Source organism: Rhinoderma darwinii, chromosome 3 (genome assembly GCF_050947455.1).
Source record: "Rhinoderma darwinii isolate aRhiDar2 chromosome 3, aRhiDar2.hap1, whole genome shotgun sequence".
NCBI classification, from domain to species: Eukaryota; Metazoa; Chordata; class Amphibia; order Anura; family Rhinodermatidae; genus Rhinoderma; species Rhinoderma darwinii.
The window spans coordinates 332,067,451-332,074,841 of record NC_134689.1 but is presented as its reverse complement, the minus strand read 5'-3'; the positions used below and the strand labels follow the sequence as shown (position 1 = coordinate 332,074,841).

Sequence of the window (7,391 nt, the reverse complement as noted above, 5' to 3'; positions counted from 1 at the left end):
CTTCCTAGGTGTACCTGGCTTATTGGGGAACCGAAGATGGAAGCTCCTGAGCAATACCCCAGAGTAAACATCCCGGGCGGGTACCCAAGTCCTCTCTTCAGGCCCGTATCCTCTCCAATGGCCCAGGTACTGGAGGAAACCTTGGACCATCCTGCTGTCCACAATCTTGGCCACCTCGAATTCTACCCCTTCAGGGGTGAGAACAGGGACCGGAGGTTTCCTCGAGGTAGCCAAGGAGGGGGAGCAGCGTTTCAGGAGGGAGGCATGAAACACGTCGTGTATTTTTATATTTTTTTTAATTAATTTTTTTCTCCAGTTAAATAGATTTATTTCTCTGGACAAGCTTGTTACAGTACAGTAAAGTGCAATGGCGTTCCATTTGTCTGATGGAGTGAATTCAAGTATTAATGCCCCAGAGTAAACTTTACCGCAGTTTAGGTGGGAATTAATTTGAAACGGCCATTAAAACAATTGTGTCCTCGGAGTTGTCAGGGGAATGAATTTCCAGTTTGTTTAGTCGACCTCTTCAATGGTGGGTCCAGATGAGGCACTCCTCCGGGCATTCCTCCTGGCATACCCCCAGCACTCTGGTACAGCTTCGTGATGATGGGGTTACAGACCTTCTCAAGTTCCTTCTGTTGGTGCTCAAATTCATCCTTCTCTGCAGTCTGGTTCTTGTCCAACCAAGCGATAATCTCATTGCATTTATCCAAGATTTTCTGCTTTTGTCCTCGTCGCTGATCTTTCCTTGGAGTTTCTCATCCTCAACCGTTGCCTTCATGTTGAAAGTGTAAGACTCCAGCGAGTTCTTGGAGGAAACCTTGTTCCGCTGCTTCTCGTCTTCAGCCTTGTACCTCTGGGCTTCTTGAACCATGCGCTCGATGTCTTCCTTGCTGAGACGACCTTTGTCGTTGGTAATTGTGATCTTGTTTTCCTTGCCAGTGCTCTTGTCCACAGCAGACACGTTCAGGATACCATTGGCATCAATGTCAAATGTCACCTCAATCTGAGGAACGCCACGAGGGGCTGGGTGAATGCCGGTCAGCTCGAACTTGCCGAGCAGATTGTTGTCCTTAGTCATGGCTCGTTCACCTTCATATACCTGAATCAAGACACCGGGCTGGTTGTCGAAGTAGGTGGTGAAGGTCTGTGTCTGCTTTGTGGGAATGGTTGTGTTACGCTTGATCAGGACAGTCATGACTCCACCAGCAGTCTCAATACCCAGAGACAGAGGGGTGACATCGAGCAGAAGGAGGTCCTGCACGTTCTCAGATTTGTCTCCAGACAAGATGGCAGCCTGCACAGCTGCCCCGTAGGCCACGGCCTCATCCGGGTTGATGCTCTTGTTCAGTTCCTTTCCATTGAAGAAGTCCTGAAGCAGCTTCTGAATCTTGGGGATACGTGTGGACCCACCGACCAACACGATGTCGTGGATCTGTGACTTGTCGAGCTTAGCATCGCGGAGAGCCTTTTCTACCGGATCCAGGGTTCCCCTGAAGAGATCGGCGTTCAGTTCTTCAAAGAGAGCTCTGGTGATTGAGGTGTAGAAGTCAATGCCCTCATACAGAGAGTCGATTTCAATGCTAGCCTGGGTGCTGGATGACAGGGTACGCTTTGCACGCTCGCAGGCGGTGCGGAGACGGCGAACAGCTCGCTTGTTGTCAATGATATCTTTCTTGTGTTTCCTCTTGAATTCTGCTACGAAGTGATTCACCACTCTGTTATCAAAGTCTTCACCACCCAGATGAGTGTCTCCGGCTGTTGACTTCACTTCAAAGATGGCGTCTTCAATAGTGAGGATAGACACGTCAAAAGTGCCACCACCCAGATCAAAGATCAACACGTTCCTTTCTGCACCAAACTTTTTGTCCAATCCATAGGCAATGGCGGCCGCAGTCGGCTCATTAATGATATGCAGAACGTTGAGGCCAGAAATTGTGCCGGCGTCCTTGGTAGCCTGACGCTGGGAATCATTGAAGTAGGCCGGAACAGTGATCACAGCATTGGTCACGATCTTGCCGAGGTAAGCTTCTGCAATCTCCTTCATCTTTGTCAAGACCATGGAGGAGATTTCTTCTGGATAGAAAGACTTGGTCTCTCCTTTGTATTCCACTTCAACCTTGGGTCTTCCGCTGTCACTCACAACATTGAACGGCCAGTGCTTCATGTCAGATTGTACAACGCCGTCCTCAAACCTGCGCCCGATCAGTCGCTTGGCATCAAAAACTGTGTTTGTTGGGTTCATGGCAACTTGATTTTTGGCAGTATCGCCAATCAACCTCTCGGTGTCGGTGAAGGCCACATAACTGGGGGTGGTCCTGTTGCCCTGGTCATTGGCGATGATCTCAACCTTGCCATGCTGGAAGACCCCCACACATGAGTAGGTGGTGCCGAGATTGATACCGACTGCTGGTCCCTTAGACATGATTCCTGCACTGCGGTTGCTTTGGATCTACTGAGCTGCTCGCCGTCTCCGAGCCGCGTGCTGGTGAAATGAGACACGTCGTGTATTTGAAAAGTCGGGGGTAACTCCAGCAGGAAGGAGACAGGGTTAAGGACCTCAATGACTATATACCGGGGAGAAAACGAATTTTTTTTGGACAGAACTTTAAGACGCAAATTTTTTGAAGACAGCCACACCAGATCCCCGACCACAAACAAGGGGTTAGCAGAACGTCTTCTATCTGCCTGAGTCTTTTGTATGCTCTGGGACGCCTCTAGGTTCTTCTGAACCTGGGCCTAGACTGTGCACAGTTCCCGATGAACGACATCTACCTTGGGATTGTTGGAACCACCAGGTGAAACGGAGGAGAACCGTTGATTAAACCCAAAATTACAGAAGAAGGGGGAGACCCCTGACGAGTTACTGACCCGGTTATTAAGGGAAAATTCGGCGAGGGGAATGAAGGAGACCCAATCATATTGACAGTCGGAGATAAAACACCTTAAATATTGTTCTAGAGACTGATTAGTTCTCTCAGTTTGGCCATTAGTTTCAGGATGGAAGGCTGAGTAGAAGGACAGATCAATCTCCAACTTTTTACAGAAAGCTCTCCAAAACAATGAAACAAATTATACCCCTTTGTCAGAAACAATATTGACAGGAACCCCCATGGAGACACAGGATGTGTTTGACAAACAAGGTAGCTAACGTCTTGGCATTGGGTAGTTTCTTGAGGGGCACAAAGTGGCACATCTTACTGAAGTGGTCTACTACAACCCACACCACCGACTTGCCTTGAGATGGAGGCAGATTGGTGATAAAATCCATGGAGATATGGGTCCAAGGTCTCTGGGGAATGGGCAAAGAACATAGTAAGCCCGCTGGTCTGGACCTGGGAGTCTTGGACCTAGCACAAATTTCACAAGCGGCGACGTAGGCCTTAACGTCTTTAGGCAACCCAGGCCACCAATAGTTTCTAGCAATGAGGTGCTTGGTACCCAGGATGCCTGGATGGCCAGATAGTGCAGAGTCATGATTTTCCCTGAGAACCCTTAGCCGGAATTGCAGGGGAACAAACAGCTTGTTCTCAGGAAGGTTCCCGGGAGCTGAACCTTGATCAGCCACAATTTCGGAGGCTTAGTCAGAATCAACAGAGGATATTATTATACCTGGGGGCAAAACACAAGCAGGATCTTCCTCCGAAGGAGGGCTGGCCATGAAGCTACGCGACAGTGCATCAGCTTTAATATTTTTAGACCCAGCCCTATTGGTGACCATAAAGTTGAATGTAGTAAAAAACAACGCCCATCGAGCTTGTCTCGGGTTTAGCCTCCGCGCAGATTCTAGGAAGACCAGATTCTTGTGGTCGGTAAGGACCGATACCTGGTGCCTAGCCCCCTCCAAGAAGTGGCGCCACTCTTCAAATGCCCATTTAATGGCTAAGAGTTCGCGGTTGCCCACGTCATAGTAACTCTCAGTGGACAAGAATTTCCTGGAAAAGTAGGCACAGGGACGGAGATGGGTGAGGGACCTGGTACCCTGGGACAAGAGAGCACCCACTCCCACCTCGGAAGCGTTAACCTCCACGATGAATGGCTCCACTTCGTTAGGCTGAATCAGCACTGGAGCAGAGATAAAGCACTTCTTATGGATCTCAAATGCCTGGAGCGCCTCCGGAGGCCAGTGGAGGAGATCAGCACCTTTGCGAGTAAGATCCGTAAGAGGCTTAGCGATGACCGAGAAGTTAGCAATAAATCTCCTGTAATAATTAGCAAACGCCAGGAAGCACTGTAACGCCTTCAGGGAGGCACGTTGGACCCATTCAGCCACAGCCTGAACCTTGGCAGGGTCCATGCGGAATTCATTAGGAGTGAGGATTTGACCCAAAAATGGTATCTCCTGCACCCCAAACATACATTTTTCGGATTTAGCAAAGAGTTTGTTTTCCCGAAGGACCTGGAGCACCTTCCTGACATGCTCAATGTGGGAGGACCAGTCCTTGGAAAACACAAGTATGTCATCAAAGTACACTACAAGAAATACCCCCAGGTAGACTCTTAAAATCTAATTTATGAAATTCTGGAAGACCGCGGGAGGATTACACAACCCAAAGGGCATGACGAGGTATTCGAAATGACCTGGGCGTGTTAAACGCAGTCTTCCACTCATCCCCTTCTCTGATTCGGATAAGGTTATAAGCCCCCCGAAGATCAAACTTAGAGAACCATTGGGCCCCCTGAACCTGATTGAAGAGATCAGGAATCAAAGGAAGGGGATATTTCCTCTTTCCTTGCAGTGACCTTATTCAAGTTTCGGTAATCGATGCACGGCCTAAGACCACCATCCTTCTTCCCTACGAAGAAGAAACCAGCACCTATCGGAGAAGTAGAGGGGCAAATGTAACCCTTGGCCAGGCTTTCCTGGATATATTCTCTCATGGCCTCACGTTCGGGACAAGAGAGATTAAAAATCCTACCCTTAGGGAGCTTAGCTCCTGGTACTAAATCGATTGCGCAATCATATTCTCTATGAGGAGGTAACAGTTCGGAAGCCTTTTTAGAAAAAACATCAGCGAACTCCTGAATAAACTCAGGTAGAGTGTTCACCTCCTCAGGAAGAGAAATAAAATTAACAGAAAAACAGGACGTCATGCATTCATTACCCCATTTGGTAAGATCCCCAGTATTCCAGTTAAACGTGGGATTATGCATCTGCAACCAGGGAAGGCCTAAACCAAATCGGTCGATAATCCCTGCATCACCAGTACAGAGCACTGCTCCAAATGAATGGAGCCAACAATGAGTTCAAAAACAGGGGTATGCTGCGTAAAATAACCATTAGCAAGTGGTGTGGAGTCGATACCCACTACCCGGACAGGTTTAGGCAAATCAATCAATGGCATAGCTAGAAACATAGGAAATTCCACAGACATAATTTTAGCAGAAGACCCTGAAACCACGAAGACACTGCCGGTGGCAGACCTACCCTCAAAAGTGACCTGAAAGGGAAGCAAGATCTTATTAGGTTTGATATTTACGGGAAATACCTGTACGCCGAAGCGACCTCCCCGATCGTCACTTAGGCACGGAAGTTTTCCGGCTGCTTATTCTTACGCCTAGGACAGTTGTTCACTTGATGCTTGTCATCCCCACAGTAGAAGCAGAGACCATTCTTCCTGCGGAGCTCTCTACGTTGTTGGGGAGACACAGAGGCCCCGAGTTGCATTGGTTCATCCGAGATTCCGTGGAAGAACGAAGCAACGGAACCTCGGGAGCCATCATGGGGGAGCCAGAGGAGAAGGCACAAAAACGTTCAAGTCGTCGTTCCCTGAGACGTCGGTCAAGACGTACCGCTAAAGCCATAACCTGATCTAGAGAGTCAGAAGAGGGATAGCTAACTAATAGGTCTTTCAGGGCGTTCGACAGACCCAATCTAAACTGGCACCTCAAGGAAGGGTCATTCCACCGAGAAGCTACGCACCACTTCCTAAAGTCAGAACAGTACTCCTCAACGGGTCTCTTACCCTGACGTAAGGTCACCAGCTGACTCTCGGCAAAGTCAGTCTTGTCAGTCTCGTCATAGATGAGCCCGAGAGCAGAAAAAAAAAGGTCAACAGAGGAAAGTTCAGGGGCGTGAGGAGCCAAGGAGAAGGCCCATTCTTGGGGGCCGTCCTGGAGCGGGGACATAATTATACCCACTCGCTGGCTCTCAGAACCTGAGGAGTGGGGTCTTAATTAGAAATAGAGCCTACAACTCTCCCGAAAGGAGAAAAAAAGTCTTCCGGTCCCCTGAGAACCGGTCAGGCAACTTGAGGTGGGGTTCAAGAGGTGAGGTGGAGGGCACTATCTGGTTAGCATCAAGCTGGTTGCACCTCTAAGTCAGGGCTTGGACCTGTAGGGAGAGACCCTGCATTTGCTGAGCCAGGGTCTCAAGCGGGTCCATAGTTGTGTAGGAACCAGGGTAGAAAAGGTATATGGGCCAGTGATTATGTAATGTCGGGGTAGGGAGACAGACATGTGAGCATCTACCCGCCACTCAGTCCCTGCCTACTTGCACGGCCCGTCCTAGTCGACGACGTACAACTGGGCGACGGTCCCTACGCTCAATAAGTGCACGACAGACAAACAGACAAGGGTACACAGAAACTAAGGGAAATGGGGCAGCTGCCCATGGCAACACCGTGAGCAACAAGAGTAGTGAATGAGCCGAGTCAAACCAGGAGTGTACCAGGTACCAAATGCAGAGTAGGAGCGTAGTCAGTAAAGCCAGGGTCAATTTGAAGCAGAGCTCAATAGTACTAGCAGGAACAGCAAAGCCTGGAAACAAGACAGAATCACAGGCAAAGGAAGAGCAGGAAATGAAGGTATAAATAGACCGAGGGTGGGAGCTAGCTCCGTCTGGCCAGGCTGTGATAGGTTCTCCCACTCCTCAGCCTACCAGCCTGAGTGGTAGCAGATCAAGTCACTCTATCAGACCTAGGAGCAGATGCAGACTGATTAACCACGGGCGTCGACACAGAAGCTGTGTCTGGCAGATCCTTTACACCTCTGCTTCATATTGACCCTGGCTTTACTGACTACGCTCCATATATGAACAGTGATGTCAAGAGGTTCAAGGATGGTTCTGATGTCACTGTTCATATATGGACAGTGATGTTATGGGCTTTAAACAATGAATGGCCAGAGCATCGGAAATTGGAGGAGTCTGATTTGGGGTCTTTATTTAAGGGGAGTATAGTCATTGGCCTTTGTTTAGGGAGAGTCTGGTCTGCGGTCTGTTTATCTGAGAGTAGTCGGTTCTGTAATTAAGAGTAGTCTCGTCTGAGGTCTGTATTAAGAAGTAGTCTGGTCTAGGGTTAGTCTTGTCTAAAGTTTGTATTAGAGGGATAGTCTGACCCGGGGTCTGTAATTAGGAGTAGTATGTTCTGGGCTCTATATTTATGGGTAGT

At 48.9% G+C, this 7,391-nt stretch overlaps 1 pseudogene; it reads right to left on the bottom strand.

The window, feature by feature from the left end:
- Positions 1-488: 488 nt before the first annotated feature.
- Positions 489-2,484, bottom strand: LOC142750478 (heat shock cognate 71 kDa protein pseudogene; annotated as a pseudogene).
- Positions 2,485-7,391: the final 4,907 nt, after the last annotated feature.